The following is a 1,392-nucleotide window of genomic DNA, read 5'->3' as shown; positions in this document are numbered from 1 at the left end:
ACTGTGGGAGGCCGAGGCGGGTGGATCACGAGGTCAAGAGATCGAGACCATCCTGGTCAACATGGTGAAACCCCATCTCTACTAAAAATACAAAAAATTAGCTGGGCATGGTGGCGTGTGCTGTTATGCTGAGGAAGAAATTAAATTCACATTGTGTTAACTGTATGAGTCAAGCTGAAAATGATAGTGGGAAAAAGCCAATTGTTTCTCTTAGGAAAGCTCAACTAAATTTGAGAATAACTTTTTTCAAGTTTTAAAAAAGAATTTAAACATTTTTAGGGTTTTGACCTATTTATTTAGAGATAGGGTCTCACCCTGTCACCCAGACTGGAGTACAGTGGCACAAACATAGCTCACTGCTGCCTCAAACTCATGGGCTCAAGTGATCCTCCTGCCTCAGCCTCCAGAGTAGCTGAGACCACAGGCATGTGCCACCATGCCTGGTTAACATTTGTATTGACCTATTTATTTATTGTGATTTATATCTTAACTATGAGAAACACCAAAAAATATGAGTAAGCATCAGTGAAAAGAGTTACCATGTAAGAAGTTTTTCTAAGTTTTAGCCCCAATTTCCAGGTCAAGACAAAGCCACAGAGAGGGAAAAGGATGTTAGGATGGGAGTTCATATTTACAGCAGGAACTTTACAGACATGGTCTCCTTGAGCTCTCGCAACCTTGTAAGATAGGTATTATTCTCCTTTCACAGATGAAGAAATTGCTACCCCTTTTTTAACAAGTTGATTTGGCTAAAAACAACTATGTCGAATATTCCTTTCCATTTTCTTATTTCTCTAATGGCAATGATATATAACCTATCCCACTTCTCCCACCTCCTTAGCCCCTTTCCCCATTCAACACCTACGTAATCAGGAATTAAAACAGTAATTCGGGTTTAAAGGGTGTATATATGAAACTAATGCTGGGGTGGTAGTCTCCATTCATAGTTCAAAGTACAAATTTCATCCACTACAATGAAAACAGGAAAAACAAGTACTGAAATGTAAATAATATAACAACAAAAATAACAAAATATCATAAGACACAGGGCCAAATCACATTAGATACACTCACTACACCCACTCTACCCTACCTTAGCCCATAATCAAAGAAACGGGAAAAAAACAAATATAGCAGGAAAGGCAATATAAAGTCATTAATTAATAAACTGGAATTTAGTTTGTAAATTCTAAAACCATTTCTCAAGAATTAAGACAATGCTTAAATGAGACAGCTTATCCTGTAAATAAATGTTTTTAAAAAAAGAAAAAAAAAGACAACGCTTTTGATCAGCAGACTAAATTATTACAAATAAAGATAAGTACTTACTATAAAACAACTGGAATCTTTGCATGACTCAAATGTCTTTTTGTTTTTTTTTTTTTTTTTTTC

This window comes from Cebus imitator, unplaced genomic scaffold (genome assembly GCF_001604975.1).
Source record: "Cebus imitator isolate Cc_AM_T3 unplaced genomic scaffold, Cebus_imitator-1.0 Scaffold232, whole genome shotgun sequence".
Lineage (NCBI taxonomy): Eukaryota > Metazoa > Chordata > Mammalia > Primates > Cebidae > Cebus > Cebus imitator.
Note: the sequence above shows the minus strand (reverse complement) of the source record.